The sequence below is a fragment of the Protopterus annectens genome, chromosome 1.part2, assembly GCF_019279795.1.
Source record: "Protopterus annectens isolate FY-2018-M chromosome 1.part2, PAN1.0, whole genome shotgun sequence".
In the NCBI taxonomy this organism is placed as follows: Eukaryota; Metazoa; Chordata; order Ceratodontiformes; family Protopteridae; genus Protopterus; species Protopterus annectens.
In genome coordinates this window covers 433,049,916-433,075,453 of record NC_056727.1, presented here as the reverse complement: position 1 = coordinate 433,075,453, position 25,538 = coordinate 433,049,916, and positions in this window count along the sequence as shown.

Sequence of the window (25,538 nt, the reverse complement as noted above, 5' to 3'; positions counted from 1 at the left end):
CTACATTATCACACTACAGCATCACGCAGTTACAGAACACGCTATCAAGATTACTGGTACACAGCACTCCCAGAAGCATACTTCTAGGTGGATGACATCATCCGCAAAGGCAAAGACGCCGATAGGGAATGTATAGAGAGTGAGCAGTCTAAAAGCATATTACTGTCCCAGATAGACATAGACAAACACATGGCAGTGGTGTGAGCGGGACAACTGCCTATCTATGGAGCACTATTACAACACTACATAGATACGAGACGCGCCACAGACAGTACACCCTTCAAGACAGTCAACCAGTGTGTTCAATGTAGGAATCCATCCTGAAGTGGGGTATGGACATCTGTTGCCTGGATGACCACCATCGCTATACAGGATGTCAATGGCCATGCCCATACACAGAGGCACATCACCGACACAAGGTGTCACTGGGCATGCTCACACACTTAGTATCACACGTCTGTTTGGAATGTACTGTGTGTCCATTTACACAACGGCGTACTGGGCATGCTCAGACACTTAGTAGAAGCGACACACTTAGTAGAACCGAAGGGCTATCTTGCATGCACACGAATTCTAAACACGGAAGGGCACAGTTTGGAATGTACTGTGTTTCCATCTACACAACGGCTTACTGGGCATGCTCACGCACTTAGCAGTTGCAAAGGGCTGTCTTGCATGCACAGAGATTCTAAACATGGAAGGGCACAGTTTGGAATGTACTGTGTGTCCATCTACACAACGGTGTACTGGGCATGCTCACACAGCAGTAGCAAAAGGCTGTCTTGCATGCACTCGGACTCTAAACATGGAAGGGCACAGTATGGTGTTGCTGTCCCCATGTACATGAAGGCCACTCACATGTACTGACCAGTAGACACTCAAGAGCCATCACAGATGTCTCAGGTGCAGATCACAGAGGTAAATGTCGCATTCTACTATGTAGACCTCAGACATCACCATGTCCTTGGACCAGCAACACACATCCATACATTATCACAACACCATGTGACTCATGACCAGTGGACTGTACATAGGTCTACAGCAACTGTGCAGACTACACATGTACTGACAGGGTTCCATCATGTGTTATGCAATGCAATGATACCACTGTACATAACCAGGTCGGCTCTACACATAACAGGGGCCCTGGGTCTTACACAGCTGTGACAGATGACTGTCACTGTACACCAAAGAACACACATGTTTGGATATGACATACATGTAATTGCAGTGGATATGTGCATGGACCACACACACAACACATATGTACATAGCATAGCTTTTGCTGTCCTCCGTGCAGACAAGTGGCTACAGCAATCACACGCATGCACATGGAAGGTAGGTCCATGGCTGTTGAATGCTAACAGTACATGAGGTAGCAATGTTGACTGAGGAAACATTCCCTCTGTACTAGTTACCCATGACACCCATCATATCATACAACAGTCCATGTGTTATGTATGTCATCACACATGTCCACCAATTGCAATGCATACAAACATGGCTACATGACAGGCATGTAGGACCAACACACATGTACATGTAGTGGTGTGCATGCAGCTACCATGCATGTGCAGTAGCTGATGTATGTAATACATCTGTGCCTAACTACAACATGCAGTTGCAATGCAGCACCATTATTGACACCTGTACATGGTGAAATACTGACAGTGCGGTAGGATGTACATCAGGTATGGATGGATGTGTGTATATAAAGTGGTGATCCACCTTTACTGATAGATGTTTGCCGAGGACGGCTCACAGGTGTGTCACAAGCCATCCTACCATTACATGTGCAAACAGTATGCTATGTTACTGTTACTTGATGGTGAAGACATAAAACCTACACAGCGGTCAGGGTGTTACTGACTGTAAGTCACTTGACACCTGTAACACTTTCATCCTCCCGTGTGCATATAGCAGCACAATTGCCGAAGGTAACATTGGTACACATAATGCGGCCAATACTGCTGCATGTCTGTCAGACGTATCATCATATAGCAGGTGTATCATTCACAGTACTGCCATGTGTGTTTGCTTGTGTGACCATATATGCCACATATGGTGGGGAATACATCCCAATTGTTACACACCCCTGTACACTGTTGCAGAGATCTGTACATACTGCAGTGTCAAAAGCATGACGTAGGCAGGGGTGGTATCACACACGTCAGCTATCTGTATGTGAATGACATTTGTGGACTCCACAGAGTGTGTGTGTGTGTGTGTGTATGTATGTATGTATGGCTGTCTGGTGCATGGAGTGAGGGTGCATGCTACCATACAGAACAGACAGGATCTCTAACCCCTCATGGTGATGCAGTCTACTACCCTGTTGATGCCATCGGTCTCAGCCTTACTGGTTACGTGTACATGTTCATTCTCTGTGTTGGGTCATGTGGGTACACAGTACTGTGAGGGTGATTACTACATAGGCAGGGGTCCTCACCTCAACACTATCGAGTGTGTGTTATAGTGTTGTTGACCCCGTGAGTGTGGGCATGTTACTGTGTGTTTCTGTGTATGTCTGTGTGTGTTCTCATCCTGTAATGTGACAGGGTATTACTGTTACACAGTGAGGCCTCATGCTATCAAGTGGCTTCTAACGTTGTCATCGGCCAGACCGCTGTGTAAACCCCCCGCACCATGTCAACATACCTGTGATGTGACCTGGTATGGATGTCACGTCTCTAGCCACTGTCGCATATTAAACAGCAAACATGCTTCTGGATCAGTAGATGTGTGGACATCTGTGGTATGGTAGCCTTTCTAACAGTCAGGTTGAGGCTACGTATAGCATGCTGGTATTGCCATACATGCCTGTGAGTACTCCATATTTACACATGGGAAACTGCAAACACTGCTACTTGTTGGCACATGCAAGTAGACCATAAGGAGGGAACCAGGGCATCATTACCAACATGCTGTTACTGTTGTTACCAAGACACATACTGTGAGCATATAACAATGCATTATAAACCTATACTACATGGTATGTCTGGTGCGTGTCAACAGTACACAACTAATGTAATATACACTTCTCTCACTATTCTGTTCATCCTGTGCATCAGACCATTTGAGCATGTCCCTGCACCGATGGTGTGGATGACAGGGATGTGGCACAGGCATCATCATATGCACAGGGTGATAATGTTTGCCAGGGGCATAGGCTGCACCAGTGGATGACGTCATGTGTGTGGGTAAGGGCCGGTGATCTGATTGGACATGTGTGGTCGTTATGCACGTGGGTGTTGCGGTGCCCTACAGATGTTTTTGCTGTGTGCATGTATGAGTGCACACAGTTCTGCCTTTTGCCAGGCCTACACAGGGGTATTACTGACAGCTCCAGATTGTACAGACCAGGATGTACAGCTCACTGTGTCCGGCCATGGCCATGTGACCTGTGCCTGCCAGGGGTTGCACGGGCACTACCAGGCGGAAGTACAGATTGGCTACTGTCCGATGACACATGTCCACTGGAACCGTGTCCCCGCTGGGAACATCCAGGGCCACGTCCACATGGCCTGCTGTGTCCTGGTGTGGACAGCGCAGCACCAGCTGCACTGCTACTGCTACCGGCACTATGGGAGCGGGCATGTGAGGTGGCTCATTCACATTGACCTGCACTGGGTGGTGTAGCTGGCCTACGTCCACGTGGCCTATGCCTCACTCCTACCAGATGTTCCAGCACAGACAGCTCATGCTCGCGGATTGCCATGCCACGGTCAAGGATTACAACCATGTCACCCAATCGCCTGTCCAGAACATCAGCAATCTGCTGTTGAGCATTTGCCAATGCCTGGATGTTGTCATTTAGAGTACGGATAGCAGCCCTCTGAAGCCTCTGCCCTTCCCTGTTCTGCCATTCAGCAAGTGCCTGTGCCGCCATTACAGTCTGAAACATGCGTCTGGTGAGACCAGCTGCTGCGCTCTGTCCTGCAGGTGCATGTCTGCCAGAGGTCCTCCTACAAGCACCACTGGCCACATGCCTGTGTGGCACATCTACAGTCATTACACTGACACCATGGTGTGGAGACACACCTTCTGTAGCCACCACATGTTCCTGTTCCAAGCTAACACACGCTGACTGTCCTTCCTCTATGGCCACTGGTGATGGGGTATGTGTTGGCATGAGAACTGTGTGCGGGGAAGAGAGGGACATAGCTGGGATGGCAACTGTTGGCACAGATTTAGCCCCTGACAACCCTGAGGATAAGACACCAGTGAAAGGACCACCACGATTATGCAGCAAAAGAATCTTCTTAATTAAATACAAAAAGAGATGAGCGCTTTCAGGTACGGACTGTACGCTTCTTCAGATCTATTTGATTAAAACTACACAATTCCTTATATAGTACAGAGTAAATGGCAAATTGCATCAATTATCCAATTGGTATTGTAATTACAAAATTAAGTGCAAAAAGCTGTTGCTAAAGTGTCAGTGCTATTGCTTAAAGAAAAGCTAACTCACTCTATATATAAACAGAAAAACAGTTTTCAAGAACAACTCAAAACATCAGAAAAAACAGACATGTAAGAAACATAAAAAATAAAAAATATATATGTATGTATGCTTCTATTTATCAGTATCACATAAAAAATCTTAATTTCTAAAAAACTCCATAAAGAGTTTTATAAGAAATGGAACATTATATCCTTAGGCTTGGAAGCAGTGTATATTCTTGTGTTTTTATATATTGTGTATATAAGCCTGGTTTGTTCCCTTATATATTACTATTTAAAACAGGGCTATTAGTGCCATAAATATCTATAAGTATGTATGATCCTAATGTCTAAAGCTAAGATAGTATAACTTAGACATAGTTAACATGTGGATAGATGAATAAATAGAAAAATGAATAAAAGGAAGGGTATTAAGTCAGCACAAAGCTTCTGTCTATCTTCCAAAAAACCTGAAGATAGGGAGCAAAGTCAACTGCACTATTAGACTAGGTTAAAGGCTATCAGATATACATATATCTGTTTATTTATCTCAAGTTAGTACTATAATCAATTGAAATGTATAAAGTGTGTATAAAAATATATATATATATATCCATAGTTAGACTAAAATTATGTCTATCTAAAACATGCAATGAAACTGTATTAAGTAATAAATATTAAATAAATAAATAATCTATAGAAAATCTATTTACATTATGTATTAAAAACTTTAAGTTAAAAAATGTCATTAATATAAAGAGACATGTGAACATGAAAATGTGTATATACATATAATAGTGTTTGTGTATTCATTTGTAAATGTATCTATTCACTAGTGTAATAAATACATAATTAGTAAAAATAACACATATCATATATAATATAGTATAGTCATAAAACCATTAATTAACTTTATTAAAAATCTTAACATATAAATATATAGAAATGTATAAAAATAAGTGTATAAAAATATATATAAACTATGAAATATAAAATAGATCCATTCTATAAATGTTAAATATCATAATTTCTAAGTATGTTAAGAACCTAAGTAGTAAACGTCAGAGTGACAAAAGTATAAGTGTATATATTAGTATATCCCTAGAATGGGAATCTAATTTGTGTTGCGTAATACATATATATTCTTATATAATAGTAATTACAATATGAAATATATATAGAATATATGTTCATAGTAGTTAGAAGTTATGAGTAATATAAGATAAAAATAAAAATAACGTAGACTTAGTGATATAGGTAAATCAATTGTTGAGATATATATATTTATTTTACTTTATTTTAAGCTCCTTTTTTTAAGTATCGATCTGACACTAATGTACTGATTCAGTCCTGGGCTGTAATGGGCTTTAAACCTAAAAATCCATTGCAATTCTGTACTCTCCAATTCATTAAAAGTATCTCCTTTCCTGTTATTCATATGTACAAGTTGTAGTATTCTGAATCTGAAACTATGATTAGGATTATTAAGAATATGTTTCGCCAGAGCATTTTTCTGATCTTTCTTCTTAATGTCATATATGTGATTGTATATGCGTTCCTTTAAAGATCTAGTTGTCATTCCTATGTAGAACGCATCACAACCCTGACAGTTAGCCAAATAAACCAAGTTTGAACTAGTACAAGTCGATTTAAAATTAGGTTTAAATTTAATGTCTAGCTTAGGATGTGTAAAATCTATTTCTTTAGAGATATAACCACACATATTACATGTTTTACATGGATGAGTTCCTAGTACATTCTGTTTGGTAAGTTCTTCTCTTCCATCAGATAGTTTCATAACATAAATGCTACTGTATTGTTCATTATGTTTTTCAATACAAAGTAGTCTTTTGAGGCTCTTACTATTAGTATAGAGGAACCTTGGTCTTACTCCTATCTGACTCTTAATGTCATCATTTGTGAGCAATATCTGCCAATTTTTACGTATAATCTCAACTATATGTCTGTTATCACTAGTGTATCTGGTTTGAAAGGGTATGGCATTTTTATTTTTATACCACTTATATCCTCCTTGTGTCTGATTCTGATAAGTCTCTTGTGTGAGGGGGGTTAGAGGTACCTCTAAAGACTGTTGAACTTGTTGAATCAATTCTCTACTGTAGTTTCTCTCTATAAACATGTCTTCTAATTTCAATATCTGTTCCATTCTATCTCCATGATCCTTGCATAGTTTGTTGACCCTAATGTGCTGGCCCTTGATAATGTTACGAAATATGTGTCTGGGGTGCATGCTGCTGTATTCCAGTAGCGTATTTTTCCAACAAGGTTTCCTATATATGGTATGACTCAAAATACCTTTGTCATCTTTGGTAATGGTTACATCCAGAAAGTTAATCGTGGTTGTGGAATATTCAACAGTAAATTTAAAGAAAGAGGTGGTAGCTTCTAGATATTCCACTAAATCAAGAAATTCCTGTAGCGTGCCATTCCAGAGAATTATTATGTCATCCACAAATCGTTTATATAGTAACATCTTTTCAAAATTAACATTATTGAACAAATGCATGCATTCCCAGTAATATACAACAAGATTCGCATAGGTATTTGCACAGGGAGTGCCCATGGCCACTCCCCATTGCTGTAGGAACAAAGTATTGTCATACATGAAGACATTATTGTTTAAAACAAGGTCTAAAATAGCATTCAGGAGAATCTGTTCATTGTTATTGAACCTGACTGTATTATGAATAATATAACTAATAGCTTCAGAACCATAGCCATTTGGAATAGAGGTAAATAGATTCTTCATGTCCATAGTTATTAGAAGACTACTGGTGGGAATACCTTCTTTAAAGTCTGTCAGTGCTTCTAGTAACTGGTGTGTATCCTTAAAATTGAAGTTATGTCATTAACAATGGGCCTTAACTTCTTCTCTATATATACAGACATAGTTTCAGTAACCCACCCTTCTCCCACTACAATCGGACGTAGAGGTGGTGGTGTTATGCCTTTATGTATTTTTGGCAGTCCTTTTATGTATGGGGTCTTGGGTTGCTCTATTAAGAAATATTGATATAGCTCCTGATCTATCTGTCTGCACATTAGAAAATCATAAAGCTCCTGGTGTACTGAAAAAATAACTTTTGTCAGGTCACTAGTGTTGATTTCTTTATAAGTGTCAGTATCTCTAAGCATGGTTTTCATTAGAGTGTTATACTGTGTGTTGTCTAGTATCACTATGCCACCCCCTTTGTCAGCAGGTTTTATTACTATATTTCTATCTTGTTGAAGGGCATATAGAGATTCCCATTCAGAATGGGACATATTGGTGTATAGATGTTTCATTTTGTTGTTAAAATGTCTGTAAAAGTCCGTTTCACAAGCCTTAATAAAACATTCAGTCACTGGTGTCTGTGAAGGAGTAAAAGTACTCTTTCTTTTAAAACTATTAGTTCCTATGTCTAAATCAGTAGAATGAGCTCTATTACTAAACATACATTTCAGATTGATTTTACGAATAAAAAGCCGCAGGTCTGTTAATATTTCACTAATGTTACTAACCTGGGCTGGTATAAAAGATAGGCCTCTATTCAATAATAAATAGTCAGTCTCAGATAGAGTCCGTTGTGAAAGATTGAAAACTAGGTTCTCAGTTCTCTTCTCCGGTTTCTGTTGCCGAATGTCGTTTCTTCTCCGGAATATTTCCTTTTGGTACGGCCTCTGCTCCTCGACCTGCTCTGCAGATTCTTCCGAAACTTCAGTGGTAGGGGTAAAAAACCTTCTAAATTTCCCTGTTTAACTTTAGGTTTAGCGCCTTGTGCACTCGCGTTCTGTTGAGCAAATGCTTGCTGATTGCAAGGGGGAGTGTCTCTCACTTCATGGTTCAACGTATTCTGTGATGCGGATAACGTAGGGATTTCAATTGTGGCAACAGGATTCCTTAAGGTGGAATTAGTGTTCGTTAGGGCTGAAACATAACTCTGGTTAGGAGGATGTTCTTGAACTTGGCCAGAGTTAATAGGAAACACATTTTCAGCAGTATTGACTTCTCTGTATCTCGGCCAGGCAAAAATCTCGGCCCCTGACAACCCTGCCTGTACCTCATGCATATGTTCATCACTGCTAGTATCTGTGGGGACACTAACATCAGACGGACCACAGGAGGGTAGCGCACCTACATCACCTGTGAATGCAAAGACTCTACATTACAATAGACACACACACACACACACACACACACACACACACACACACACACACACACACACACACACACACACACACAGGCACACACAGGCACACACACACACACACACACACACACACACACACACACACACACACACACACAGACACACAGACACACATACAGACACACCATGCATGTGATTTGACCGACGGCATGCAGCATGCATGTGATACAGCAGACGGCATGCAGCTCAGACATTAATAGTGGAAGTTAGCATACCTCCCTGGGTTGCACACAACAGCAAGCAGGTGTCATATCAGTAGCCATGCAGTTCACACAATTATGGTAGTAAGCATGCATCCCTGTGATACACCATGTGGACCAGCGCAGGTTAACAGTACACATGGCTGAAGTGACCTTGACATGTAATCTGCTGACGTGTGCATTGACATGCAAACATGTCTGACACAATGGTGTCCTGACACATGTACAGCATTGTAATGGGTATCACATTGCAGTGTTGTCTGTATGCCCTACAGATAAAATGCACATTTAGCAAATGTGCATGAGCATGGAAGGGTAGTGTGAGGCGTCTACATTGCTATACAGTGTGAAGTACAGACACTGTGCCATTGCATGGCATCATGAGGCATCTATATTGCTATACAGTGTGTAATATGCACACATTGCATAGCCATAACTGTCTGCATACACATGACATAACTGTGGATTGTGACCCACATTGCTGAGGTGTATACACACCAAACCATGCTGTGTCATGTGACAGGTCACTGGAAGACCTACGGATGACACCCCTGCATAACTACTACAGAGTCTTAGCTGCCTGGCAACCATGTCCACACATGGCAGACTTGTCTATACACCATGTCCCACATGACATTGATGTACCACACACACGAGGTGCATGGCCGACGGTGATGTCCTACAGCAGCAAGGGAAATGTACGGTATCTGTGGCCTGATGTGGTGTCAATGTCTGTGGAAGCTGTACAGGTGACTACTGTCATGCTATGACATAGTTGTGATGTTCAACACATCTTATATGGTCGACTTACGTGACACCTCCACTAGCTGTGCACAGGCTTTTAGGATGTCCAGTGTACCACATCAACTGTATAATCAGTCAACTAAGGCTATAGTTGGACCATGTGTGGACAATGTGCAACAGGGTGTATACACATCACATCTACTGTGTGGCTACATGTCTCTGGTCATCCTCCATGGCCATGTGTGAACATGTGTTGGCCAAATGTTTGTGATGGCCATTTAGCTCACATGTCTGTGTAGTCCCATATGACATACACCCATAGATGTCAGATATGTCACCATCCACAGGGCTATGCAGACAATGGGTTGTATGTTTGGTATGTGGGGTATGTGTTGTGGGATAGTGTGACAATATTGCAGCCAGAACACTACAGGTCTGGGACATGTCAGATGGCACATCACAATGTGTGCACCCATTGCAGGAGCATATAACACAATGGTGACTCCTGTGGGCTGCCCATATCCCAGCTCACTGTGTGGTACTGTTTGCATACCACACATGTGTTTTTCCAATGTATAGTACATATGCCTACATTGAACAACATCTCTACCATTGTATGCACAGCTGTCCACACATGTAGCAATGACAGATACTGTGGTTTCATGTCGGTGTTTCATTTCATTTGTATATATTGCACATGGGTAGCCAGTGTGAATAATGGGAGATGCAACCTTTATATTGTGACTGGACCATACATCATGTGTACATGTGTTAACTGGCCACATGGCGAATAGATATATGCATTAACATGCCTGATACTGATGACAGTCTCACCTGCAACGGACTGATGTCTGTGCGGCACGCCAGAGGTACCTGTATAGGGGTGACACAGCAGTTTGAACATTATCCATGACTGTATGACAGCCACAGGGTGCACTGTGCATGTTAACACATTCGCTTGTACAATAGCATATAGTATGCACATGTGTGCATACACAGGGTAGCATACTGTAGTATGCGGCATGTGTGTAAACATACCTTGCATATGATGTTACATTACATATTGTACAGTGACAAATGCAACTAAATGGGATATAATAGTCATATGTGCAGTAGTGACTTACCAGGCAACTCCAGGCTCATTGCTTGGGAGACACCCACCTCCACGATGGCAGCTAATGTTTGTGGATGCTGTTCTGAGGGTGTCCCCAGGCTGGCCAGTAGCCCCTCGGTGAGTGTGAGTGGGGGCTGGGTTGGTGGCCCACCACCTGTTCCACCTTGTTCCCTGGCGATTGCAGTGGCACGCTGTTTCGCATGTCGTATCAAGTCCATGCAGTGTCTGCGCACCTGCTGGTAGGTGCAGTTATGGCCACCCACATCATTAACCCTCCTGCAAAGGTCCTGCCACAGGTCGTCACGCTGCTGGGCATGCTGTGGCACATGGCTGAACAACCTCTCGTAGTTCTCATGGAGGTACGGGATGAGGACATCATCCTCCTGGCAGCTGTACACTGGCAGGCGTGAATGAGGCATTATCTGGAAGACATAATGATGGTGACAGGTCACAGTATCACAGAGATGTACAGAGATACAGCTGCACATACATTTGTATTAAATCTAGTACATCTGCACAGTTATCTTTACAAATCATCATGACACTGACAGGACTGACATGTTTGTGTCACACACATGTAACACCCGTTATGCATTGGATATCATCACCATATATGTGTGTCACCTCATTACATTGTTCATACTCTATGTGAATGGTGTCTTGATGTGGGCATGTCTGTTTGCCTGTACAGGTGTTCTTACCTATCAGCACATGCCTGGATGTGTCCACAGTGATGCTGTTGACCTTGATGCTGTGTATATGTCACATATCAACACATACACTGCCTTAATGGACATGAGCAGTGACAATGCACACATATGCACAGAACCTTTACATGCATGTGTTTTGCCATATACATCTACACGGCACTGTATAGCAGTTCAACATCCTGCCACAGATCACCTGTGTTGCACATGTGATAGACATGGGACAATGGCTAGCCGGACGTCATTCGCAGGGATGGTTATCAACTATAGCATGTACGGGGAAGGTTTCCTAGCTGTATCTGACAGCCATTTTGCCACCGCGAGGTGCATCAGTGCCACATTACTGATCCAGACAGTTAATAAAACATCTACCATGCGGTCACCACACCACGTATGACAGAGATGTCATGTGTAGCTTTGATGGACAGGGTTGCATGGTATGGTGGGAGTATATAACATGTATGGCACAGGGATCTCTCCAGCATGTGGTGATCCTTGTAGTAGGACGGTGGCTGCCCATGATGTATGTCTTTCAGATCAGGATATGTACGTGTAGCATGTCCAACATTACAGTGTAGCACATGTCTTTATGCAAGGTAGCCAGCATGCTGCATAGTGGAGGTGAGGATTATGAAGGCTGGTATCGCCCATCCACACATGGCCAATACCCTTAAAGGTGATATGTGATCTGATATTGGTCACCCAAGTGCTGAGTATGCCTGTCCAATGATCTCCTTGCTCATGGATGGCACCCTGTCATGACATGGGTGCCTCATATGACTACCTAATAGGCCTGGAGATGTCACCAACTCAGGGAGGTGAACTGCACAGCACCATCCCTTACACAGTGAACATAATGTTGACCGCTGCCTAGGTGGTAGTTAATGGGTACAGGGTTATTCACCTAGCGGTGACAATGCTATTATCAGCTGTCAGATTGTGCACATATGTCACACACCTCACCCACAAAGACCATTCTGTATGTTGTCCACAACACTGAGACAGCTATTGCTCCTAGGTCATGGCCATTCACATCCTTACATACACAGATGCCTCCCATTTGTCTGTGTGGTATGGGCTACAATGAGGGGAGAGTACAAAACATTAACCCTGTTTTACTGTAGCTGCCACTGGTGTGATATGCACATGTCACTCTGACACCTTTTGTAGTGTTGATTCTGTCAACAGGCCACTGGTAGAACACTCCTGTGACATACAAAGATACATCTAGTATACTCAGTGTAGCTGGAACACGGTATGGGTGATGATGTCCTATGACCTGTCACAGGTATGCTATGCAGTGTGAAATCATCCGTACTGTCATCTACTTCTGTACTGCTATCATCTATGTTGATAAAGGTTCATAGACTTGCAGATCATACTTAGGGTAATAGTGCAGTGCCTCCAATTATGACTGTCATCTCCACTTGTGGGTTGCAGTGGGTTGATATTATCCAACACCCTATCTGTATTGCATATTCATGCTCAGCACTTGTTCAGAACTTCTGAGCACTTCATGAGCTACTAATTACTATAGCACCCATTCCAACTCATTTCTTACAAGTACACTGTCTGTCCTTACATTTCCAGCTTGCTTACAGTACAACAGCTGTTGTACACACGTAACTCACATATCTTGTGAGACATGGTTGAATATACAGGCATGTCCAACCGTCACATACCAGTGCTATTGCCTGTCTATATGATGAATATGGTGAACATGTGGCAATAGACCAATTGTCTCATGTACACAGTCAATGCTCACCTCCCAACATACGACACTACAGCCTGTGGGAGATGCACATATGTAGCCATGCTTGGGGTAAAACTCTCACCAACCCAGACTGAACCTGACATTCATGTGGGGACGTGTAACGTTTGCAACACACCCCACTCATCACATAGTCTCACAAGATCTCCACCACCACAGGCCACACATAGTATGAGTACGACATTTGCAGAACCTTTCCATACTCTGTGTAGGCACTAGAGGCAGCCCCCTTCACCAAACACAACTAGTAGTTACTTATAGCCCACAGACTCATGTGTGCCCATCAAATACAGCCAATAGGGTGTAATAACATACCCAACACACCAGTCATAGGTGACTCTGTAGGCAGTCACACTGATGTCCCACTTAGCAGGCTACACAAGGCGATAGTCGCTTACATCTAGCTGTCGGGTAACTGGTTCTACAACATAACCTATGCACCCATGCCACACCTCACCAGGTACAATTTGACTGTCATTCTCCATGTTAGTGTGACTGCCCTGAGATGTAACTTCCCAGACTACATGTGCAGGGACATGCAATAGCTCTCTGGTCTTGTAGCCCAGAAGGTATCGGCCAAGCCTTGGGGAGCATTCTGCATTCATCCAGACTAGATACCACTGTACAATGACTGACTGTTTCACTTCAACAGTTGCCTATGCTTCTGCTGTCATTCCGCAGGCATCCAGTATCTGTCCGCTTTGAATGACATGGTCAACAAAACACGATGCTTTGGCACAGATGACCTGCACCTGTCAGCCCTGGGAGTACAGATAACATGTAAGGCTCTTGCTGCTCCTATACTGCCTGTCTTGCACAGTTTCTAATAACATTCACCTCCAGAACGGGAACAGGCAAGCAAAACATGGGGTCATGTGACTTAATGCTTGACATCATCTCTGATGCACGCAGGCAAGGCACTCCTTATAATGGACCACTTCAATATCTCTGCAGTGACTGGGACCTGCCTCTAGGCTACGCAGAGCACACCTGCACTGACAGGTTATATGCAGACCACACCTTTCAGTCATGTTACCTGGACTGGAACACCCATGGCTGAGGTGTGTCCATATTTCACTATGTTGTACACACCTCCTGGCTGGTTACTTAGCACAATGCATCAGAGGTGATCCATGTGCAACTAACTGTGGCCAGAACTGCTATACACATTGTAACATGCTACGGATTCAACAACATACCTGCCCTCATTTCTTGGTGTACTGGACAGTACGGTTCAGACAGGTACTACTGATGTGTGACTGACACTACCTCACACTTAACTGGGATAGCTACTTATGTACTGACACATTAGGCCAATGCTGTCCGAGATTCATAACCTCCACGCGGCTGGATCAACCCATACACACCATCACCAAGACCAACAATATCCTAGACATGGACATTACCAACATGTCACTGGTGTTCCACACCTGGGGTTATCCCCTCATTGGCAGTTTCTGAACATATGCTAATCACCCTTGTTATCCACATCCCGGCACCACACCCTTCACGGCATACACAGTACAAGATTAGTACAACTCCTACTACAGATGTCTTATGATAGTGGTTGTAAATGTCATGACACCCGTGCAGATGGACAATGCACATACAAATGCTGAAACATACCCCAGTGCACTTCATTAGCACTTACACAACTGCATGGATCATGCTATTCCAAACAGAGCCATGATGGTACCCACCAGATAATGGACGCTACTCTGGGGGTCCAGTTCCATGGACATAATGTACAACACAAGGTGGAGGCTGTTGCAAAGTGGAGTACAATCCCATGGGTGGGGTAGCTCACTGGTCAGCCTCAGTAGGGCTCCAGGATCCCTTATCACATCCTCCAAACCTAGCTATGTAAACATTACTGTGACACATTCCAGGGTGTACCACAAAGCATTATGGAGGTATGTCAGTAGTCATTGGCAATACGCACATCTGCTCTGACATACGACGGTTACTCAGGAACATTACAGAACCGAGTGATGTTGGCAACATCCTGGCGGATGGGTTCAATGCTAACTTTACCCCCTCTCACTCCCTACAGGGCCATAATCCATGCAGGAACATTGCGGGGTCCCTGCAGTCACAACTACACAGTTCCAACCTGTACTCTCTAAGGCCTGGAACATAGACTCCATGCAACCATCCAACATCCCAGGCTGTGATTTACACAAACCTCAGAACGATATGTCTCCCCACTTGGCCACCAGATTCACTAATAGCCTTGTATCAGACATTGTGGCCCCTGATTGGTGCACAGCAACAGTTATCACACTCCACACAGGTGGCACCACAATGAACCAGAGCAACTATTGCCCTATACACATGACTGGACTGTTCTGCAAGGCTATGGGGCACATCATCATGGAAGTCATTCACAGAGACATTGATGGGCTCCAGACCTTTGATGCCACCCAGGTTGGACTTGTTAGGGCCAGACCATGGCTCCTATACCTGGTGGACTCCTTTGATACAGTTACCAGGGTAGTTGATGATGGTAAGGGGTCCACACAGCCTACATTGTCCTCTCATTGGCTTTCAGCACCGTTCTCCATTCTGGTATTGACAACATACACATCCACCTGCACATCGACCCCTATGTCTCAGGATGTTATGCAAAGTGGCTCACTGACAGGACCCACACAATGAGGGTAGCATACCATAGTACCTACTGTATTTCAGTTACACTTGGCATACCACAGTCCTCAGTCATAGGGCCCCTCATGTTCGGTATATGCTTCCCTGAGGTACAGGCTAGCACAGAGGGACTTTCCCTGACTAGGTTTCCAGACAACTGCATACAAGGCACCATGATTGATCCACCAGCTGATACAGACTCCCTCCATAAGGGTGTCACTGTGACGGATACCTGATGTTGATAACATGGCCTTAAGCTGCATGACACATGGTGCATGAGCATCCCCTTTGGATTACACCAATCACCCACTGACTATCACATAGGTGGTAGTCCCCTACATACATGTGACATTATACGGGATCTTAGTACACACGTATGTAGCACCCACTCCTTTGATAACCATATTGCCAATGTGGCGTGGATATCCTTCTACGTGGCCACTCTTATCTGTACTGGGTTTGTAGGTGGAACAAAGGCACCCATTGTACCTCTAAACTCCTGACGTATACACACATTCAAGGGTACAACACCCCGTTTAGGGTGCACCTTACAGAACAGCTATGGCTTTACATACCACAACATTAACACACCATGAGGATTATTGAGCTCCGAAGGTTGACGTATGAGGCAGAACTACGGACACCACAACTGTACACATTTGCATACTGCATACTCAGGGGTGACCTCTGCTGAACATACAGGGCCCATGTCCACAACAATATTCATGGATATACTCCACATAAGCAACATAAGCAAAAGCCACTGAGAGCAACATGCTCATGGATATGTGCACAAACGCAATGATGAATGGGATATGCTTGAGGGTTGCATTCCCAAACCATACACTCACCATGCTTTGGAACATGATTCCTATGTACATCACGCAGGGACACTCAGTAGCACTGTTTATGAGATACCTCACTTGGTGGATGGGAGACACACATGTATGCCAGGGATCACTGCAGTGGCTGTACTGTGCAGAGGTGCAGGTAACACATGGCTCTGCTGTTCACAGACAGGACACTACCCTAGAGAGGTGCCGCAGGTGTAAACACTGTAGTTGGACTTACACATAGACTTGCCAGACAGCATAGTACCTCATTATGAATCTGTGAAGCTATTACATGTCCTTTGTGCATGGTTAATTGAGTAGCTCTTCCATTTTTATTAGCTATCATGCTGTTACAGTGTCCCATGACTGCAAGCCATATGTATCCTGTTATTGTGTATTGTACATGCCAATAGACGATACCTTTTGTTTGCATGATATAACTGTTATGCTGTGTAGAATATCTGACATATCTACCTACAATACTGTACATTACACATATTTTACATATTATCTCATAATGCAAAGCATACTTGCACAGCAGGACCACCTTAGGCATGTTATTGTCGTTGTATGCCCATACACATGCCTACTGTGACAGTATATCATCATAAACTATCCCCTGCTATGGCACGTACTTGTTGGACATACCTTACCACTGATGGTGGGTGGTGTGGAATTGTTCTGTTTAAAGCCCTCATGTAGCATCCTTTGTGGTGTCTGTGATGTTTACCTTGTGGCCCACAGCAGGACACACAATTTCTACAAGCGTTACTATGCTCAGCAAGACATCACTACATAATACCTTTTCCTACTTTATGCATTACGGACACTTTTAATTAATACAAAACAGGCTATACGTACACTAACATACTGAGTGTTCCACATACCTTGTTAGCATTCTGAACTTTCGTAAATATCTCTCTGACACCTTTACTGTTTAAACGGTTCTATGGTATGAGCATACTGTTTGAATGTCTGGCAAGTCATCCTTATATACGTCGATACCTGTAACATGTGGTTTCCTGCCGCCAATTGGTGTTCCTGAGTAAATTATTACATGCACATCAGCTGTGCAGCTACTCCATTCGCCAATTACGTGGCAACAGTGGGGTATAATTGAATTCTCCACCTGGGCATTGCCCTTTTGCCCTACCTTCGGGGAGATGGCCTGTACGTGTTTTGTTGTGTGGAATTGCAACTGCTATTTGTAGAGACATGGATATTTTGGATTCATGTCCCCCGTGGATTGTGTGTGACAGCTAGAGTATGTGGTTCTACATGTGAGTGCACCTGTCATCTCAACCGTCTGATAAGGGACTATTGCAAACAAAACCTGTAACATCGCTGTCTGTTCCATTATACAACAGCTACGATTTCACATGGCGCCTTTACAAATGTGTCTCTCACAAGGTATGTTAATGCTTCTGCAGATGTAATTGAGTGTGTGGATGTTTATGATGTTATTACAATCTGTATTGCTATTGTTTCATGTGTGGGAGATGTAGGTGTGTGTACATAGCATATACAGGTTTGTGGGGACTGCATTTCTACTTATTCCATATATGTGTGTGGGCTCCTTTCCTAATTGAAGACCTATCAGTTGGTAGACTGAAACTATGGTTGTTACGGGCTTATACATTGGGCCGTTGTTAATTGGTTTCTATATAGTATGCAGGTGTGGTTGATACTTCCATACCTCTGGAAATACAGCGATATGTAAAGGAATGTTACTAAATGACAGCTGTCCCATGTATTTCTGTCACAGATATTTGCACTCATTGCAGTTGTGTTGGTGATTGAACCTCTTTGGCATGGGTTGCCACCTTTTCAAATGGCCAAAGTGGGACATTTGCAGGACACACATCGGTGTTTACAGGCTGACACATACCCACAGTCAGTACACAGGATAGCACATACTTTTATCCTGAATACATACTTATTCTTGTAGCACTTTAGCTACTTATCATGTTTCATGTAATATTTACATTTTTTAGATACAGGCATAACCATTTAATGCAACTATTACATAATATATGGGACATAATTATGTCCTACAATCTCAGACATTTGCCCTTTTTAATATTTTTTGTCAGGACACAACTGCCCATGGAGGGGCTGTCCCTCTTAAAGTGGGACAGGTGGTAACCGTATTCCTACGTCCAGCTATAACCACACCTGCCGTAATGATCTACCTCCGAGTTAGCCCAACAGACACACGATGCAAACACACACACACACATTACAGTCCCACAGAAACGCACACGGCACCCTCAACAAACACACACACAGACTACGGCAATCACAAACACAGTTGAACACAGTACCTACGTGGACTACAACACCGGCAGCGATAACTAAATATCCCTCAATATCGTGATAATAATACACGTGGTTCTAGTGTTCCGGTACTGTGTTCTTTCAGTCTTTCAGCCTCATGATTCCGCATGTCGGTATGTGACACATTCCATAGTTGGCAGTATCCTATTTATTTGTACCTCCATGGTTGTGTACATGTCATTGACCTATCTACATATTTGCAGATATAGGTGAATCCGTATATATCAACATATATCTCTCTATCACCCTTTCTATCTCTATTATGTATATGTATATATATATATATATATATATATATATATATATATATATATCTAGGACAGAGAGAGTGACAGGCAGAATACACCTTTCATTGTGTACATGTCAATGTATACTGTTACCTGGACTCCGCATGTTTGTGTTTGAACCTGTCACATTACACACCTGCCGTTGGTATATCTTGGGTAGCTTAATGTTAGGTGATTGTGTACATGATTGCGTGTTCTAATCCTGGCAGTGGTCATTTTACCCTTCAGAGCAGGCACTATTAGCACAAGGGTGAATAATGCTGGTTTCACCTGTTCTGGACATCATTGACCGTGATCTGCACGATATTCAGAGAAGCTTAGCCCTGTTTCACGCATATTCATAAAGTCATATTTAAACGACGCTTACCAGCACTGGGCAACGCATATTCCCACTAACATGTGCTAAACATGATCTGATGACCTGCATCCAACATGCATTGTTCGTGCCTTTGGGATTACATTACATCCCTTGCAGGACGTGGGACTGGAAGCATGCACAACAGTCACTGCATTTACCACTTGGGCATCTGGGATTTGTACAAGTGTTATGGCATTTTGTATGTGGACTGTACTACGGCTGTTACTCCATACTGCGATCAAATGTGTAACTCAGTTAGTTTACATATGGATGAGACCTATTAATGGTATGTCCAAGTGATGTATAATGGATGTGCTCCAGAATTGGGTATGTATGTCACAGTGAGCCACACACTATAATGTGCTACACCTTCACACAACCATAGCTGGAGCATGCTGGGGTGACAGATACTTGTCATGGGTACACCCCATGCTTTGCCACTACATCCATGATTACATTATATGGAACCCCTCATTAACGCACCAGGGAATCCATGCAGAGTATGTGGGGAACAGTGATTACACACATGGATCCCGCAGTTGGCTCTGCTCCACTGAGCGACAGGTGGTTACTCGATGTGGTGGTGACAACAGACACTGTTTGCCTCGATCGATGAATGGCATCTGACAAGCGGGCATGTACCTACCGATGTACCTATGAACCTATACACACAGTACCAACATATGCCGATAGGTGCGTGTACTGTTCAGGTGTTAACATTCCTTGTTCCAATAGCTGTTGTGTGTACAATGGTTGAGGGCTGCCTATGTAGGATTCACACAGTAGGCCACCTATGCATTACAATTTACAGGTGGTCGTGTGTGCGTGTGCCATCCATTTTACTGTGTGTGCAGGTGGAGAGGTGTGTCAGTCCATAGGGGCCTACACTGTCAGAGTATGTGCTATACGTTCCCCCTTTGCCAAGGCATAGGCATATTGGGCACACCTCCGTCTGCCTACTGGGGCTGGCACAGGGTGTTCGTGGTCTGAATCCCTCTGTGCCTGTGATGGCCTTGGCAATTGTGGTGGGCTGTGAGGGCTTTCACCATTTTGTCCCTGCTGCAGCTGTTTCCGCAGGATCATATTATGTAGCATGGCACATACTATGAGAATGTGGGCACACGTGCCTGGAGAGTACTGCAATGCTCTACCAGATATGTCCAAGCAACGGAACCATGATTTCAGCATCCCGAACACATGCTCTATGATGATTCTGGTTTGTGCATGTGCCTCATTATGGCGTTCTTGCATGGGTGTGTGTGCATTTCTGATGGGAGTCATCATCCACGGCTCCAGTGCATAGCCAGCATCCCCCACAAGGTGGCCATGTGGGATGTCCCCCCTGACAAATACCTGATACAGCTGTGAGGCATGCCAGATGTGGGAGTCATGGTAGCTTCCAGGGCTGCCAGCACACACATCCATGATAATGCCCTGGGCATTGCACACAACCTGGCAGTTGATGGAGTGGTATCCCTTGCGGTTTATGTAGCACCTACCATGCTCACCGGGTGGTGACTTGATATGTATGTGCGTGCAGTCTATCTCACCCAGTACCTCCGGGTAGTGTGCCACATGGTGGAAGAGACGCATATTGCTGGCCAACTCCGCCTGAGTTCGGGGGAAGTATATATGCTCATTGGCATGTGGTATCATGGCATCCAGGAACTGGTGTAGTACTCTGGATGCTGATGCCTGTGAGATCCCCATTATATCTCCAGTTGGCCTTTGAAAGGTACCTGTGGCTAGTATTCGCCAGCTTACACATATCTTCGTGTCCACTGGGATGGGTTCCCCTCTGTTGTTTCTGGATCTCAGGCGTGGCCGGCAGAGCTCAACTATTTGCTGTAAGATGTCCCTGTCCACCCTGTTATGCTCTACTATCTCCAGATCATGTAGCCCCTGGTAGGTTACCCTTGGTCTGAACACTCTTCTCCTCCTCCGGGGCCTGTGGTGGTTGTCAGCATCATCCTCCACAACACCGTCAGTCTCTAACACATGGTGATGAATCACAGCTACGGCAGCTCCCAACATGTACATTGTAAAAGTTCCCCGTATGTTTACACCTATGGTGCAGTGTTTGGGAATACACAGGTGTGTGTGGGGTGCTTTCACACTTTATACTATTGTGCTGTGAACACCGATGATGTCATAGGGTGTGTATGTATGATCGTAGCTACAGGGTATCTTATGTGTTTTACGACAGGAACTACTATTGTGGTGCCTTTGGTGTTGAATTACATTTGGCTGCCGTGGATTACCTCTTGCCCTTCCCTTTACATTTCTTCATGTTTCACCTCCCATTTTCTGGCATGCATTCAGCAGCCTGCTTTCATTTGTACTTTCCTACACCTGGCTTATCTTGCGTAATGTGTTCTATGGCCGGTCTACTGCAGGTTTGCTTTGCTCTGCTATGACAGTTCTCTTTTCTTTGCAATCTAGCACCTCTCCTATCCTGTTTTGAAGGTTTCTGCAAGCAGACTCATCAGCTGCCGTCGATTGCCCGCTGTGAGTTAATAGGTGTTAATTGCTCAGTTGTACTCCAGTTACCCTACTGCGGCGTTTCCTTATTTTCTTCCCCTGACCTTCCTGTTTGAGCTATGGTGCATGGCGCATGTGTCCACTTACCGGGTTTCAGGCACGTTTTCCTCCCCATACACATGCGCTTTCGGGCACCATATGTGCTCTCAGCTAAACGATGCTATACCTACCTCCCCACCCCTGTCCTGCGGCTTTGCTTAGCAACGGCCAGTCTGGATTTGCATTGCTCCAATGTGCTTACAGCTACAGTGGCACACCCCACTGCTGATGTCATGTATACCTCTGAGCCACTCCTCGGTGTTGTAGCGCTGCACCGTATGGTACATCCATAGTCCGGCGGGATGTTTGTGATTCACTATTACCTGCCTCATTTGCATGGCATTGACTACTAATTCCTAGTTACCACGCCGAACACTGTCACAGACCCTTAGCAACCCTTGCAGCTTGGTTGTGGTTTACCATGCATACCATTGAGTATTATGGTGGAATCATGATTTGTATTACATTGCGATTTTATGACATTTGTATATATTTTCTTTGTGTTCCCATATGCGCACACATGCCCTGCGGTTGTACTTTACATTACAGTGGACATGACATTAAATGTTGTTTTTTAGGTGTTCTGCATCTTTTCTTATGCCATTGGCTCTATATTTAGCCATTGGCATATATTAACTTTGTAATACATGAGTCTGGTCCGCTTTCATAGCTCCGATGTTCTGTTTGGAAAAATGTAAACCGTGTTTTTTGGTTTACATTTCTGTGGGCTTATGCTACGCCTGCACCACTTCATGAATCGCTATGTACCTTCATTTGCATGGTGGGGCACTGTGCATGGGGTGATTAGCATACCTAAGCCGAGGGCTGCACAGATCTGGCGTACGCCGGTAGTGCACATGGAATTGGATCTTACCTGAATTGCTCGGCGGCCATGTTTGGCATTATACTGCCTACGCTACGCCTGTGCCTGGCACAAGCTTCATGAATCCCGGGGAAGATATTTGCCTTACTGACACAAGATGCAGTGTTTGATTTTCACATGGTTAAATTGGCTGGGCTTAAAATGGCCCATAAGGACAGTTAGGATAGTACTAATTTATGAACCTATGAATCACATAAAATTCCCAAATCCATGAATTATAGTAACTTTGTTCACAGAACACAACACAAACTTCTGACACCATTAAAAAGAGACACAGTAAAATATTCCGGCTGTCTTCACATAAATGCATAATAATTTGAAAAGCCAGAATAATGAATCCTTAAACTGAACAAATGACAATAGGGTCAGTCACTGATATTCACCAACCGCCCCTGTACCCAGCAATTAAAGCCACATGTATTGAGTGTATCTACCTAACCACCTCAGATATGAGATTGCAATGCAATAGAAAATAACAATTGGCCACAGTCATTTATTTTATTCCCACCTATGAATACACACACATGAGCACACACACACACACACACACACACACTCACACACACACACACACACACACACACACACACACACACACACACACACACACACACACACACACGAGCACACACACACACACGAGCACACACGAGCACACACACACATGTGACCAGCCATTATAGCCATTTATATGAATGTGACTATACACCTCAGACATTTAATTGCAACTGAATTAATGAATCCATAAACAACTGCCACAAAGGAATACATCTTCTCAGCTGACTGCTATCAGAATGCAAGCAACACCCCCTTGAACATACCTCTTAGCTTAAAAATCTAGCAGAAAATGGTGGACAAAGGATCAAAATCAGTTATATATTGCATAATACAAGTAAAACATTGAAAGAAAAACAGGTTTTGCATTAACATGCCTTTTCTCAATGCTATCAAGTCAGAAACTCAAACATCTGTCATTATTTTGTGAACATAATCATCAGTGGTTTGCTAGAAAAAACATATTCATTATAACAAACAGACCAAATATGAAGCAAAATTACTGACATTTTGGGAAATCAGGGACTGTGGAGAGCAACTATGACCTCGACACAAACAAACACACACATGACAATCAATTATAGCCACAGATTTGACTATGAAAGTATTCTTCAGAAGTTTTCAATTGAATGAATGAATAACTACTTCCCAGGAATGTATCTTCTTGGCTCATTGCTGTCAGAATATATTGTTCAAGCCACTGTACCCCTCCCAACACACACACACACTCACACACACTCACACATGCACACACTCACATGCACACTCACACGCACATGCACACACACTTGCATGCACATGCAAACACACTCACACACACACTCACACGCACATGCACACGCACACACTCACGCACACTCACACGCACACTCACACACACACACATTCTCACACACACTTACACTCACACTCACGCACACGCACACTCACACTCATGCACATGCACACTCACACTTACACTCACACTCACGCACACTCACACTCACATGCACACTCACACGCACACACACATGCACACACATGCACACTCACATGCACACACATGCACACACACGCACATGTACTCACACGCACTCACACGCACATGCACATGCACTCACACGCACTCACACCCACTCACACGGACACACACAGACACTCGCTTATAATAAGTTACTTACCTTCCTATATACTAGATAAGTGGCAGATGTAGAATTAGTTAAAATATAAATACATTTAAAAAGCACACTGGCGCCTGCACTCATACTTCAGTAGTAATCCATTGCTTGCATCTTTTAATTTCATTTTCAGGCTGCATCAGTCATAGAAAGACATCTGAGGCAGCCTGAGCTAATAAAAGTGGCGCCTTGTTACCTCATACAGCAGTTCGATATCAGTTACTTTTTACTCACTGCCTTCTGCAGAAGGCTGGAAGAACTGCTATAAGGCACAACTTCCTTATTCTTAGTGTGGAGTAGGCATAGTGCTAGGCTGTTTTGAAAACAGCCCAGAAAACAAAGCAATGACCTCAGAAGGTCTCGGTACACCACTCGTGGGGTTCATAGGTCGGTACTAGGCTATTGGTCCAAGGGCCTAAGTAAGCCTAGCCAACAAGGTTCCCTGGTTTACGCCACCCAACAAAGTTAATTTCCTGTGACCCTGTCGAGCAGAGCCACAGAAGTGATTCCCGGGGTGTATTTCCTATTTCCCATCCAGTCATCAAGATTTTTCTTGAAGAGTGCTAATGAGGAACTTTGTTTGACATAGATGGGTAGCTTGGTCCAGAGTATAGGAAGTCTCTAGGACAGGAATCTATCCCTCCAGCATGTCCTGTTTATTGTAGTGACAAGGTATAGGTCCCTAGAGTGTGTAGCTTGGAGGGATTGG